Raw genomic sequence first — 233 nt, 5'->3', positions numbered from 1 at the left:
ATAAGACTTATGTTCTAAGCCCTTTCCCAGCTTGGCAGCCGCCTCTGTACCCTCTCCAGCACCTCAATGTCCCTCTTGTAGTGAGGGGCCCAGAATTGGACACAGCACTTGAGGTGAGGCCTCACCAAAGCTGAGTACAGGGACATGATCACCTCCCTGCTCCTGCTGACAACACCATTCCTGATCCAGGCCAGGATGCTGTTGGCCTTCTTGGCCACCTGGGCACACTGCTG

Source organism: Apaloderma vittatum, unplaced genomic scaffold (genome assembly GCF_000703405.1).
Source record: "Apaloderma vittatum isolate BGI_N311 unplaced genomic scaffold, ASM70340v1 scaffold12708, whole genome shotgun sequence".
Taxonomy (NCBI): domain Eukaryota; kingdom Metazoa; phylum Chordata; class Aves; order Trogoniformes; family Trogonidae; genus Apaloderma; species Apaloderma vittatum.
The sequence above is the reverse complement of the archived record's forward strand: the minus strand, read 5'-3'. Positions refer to the sequence as shown.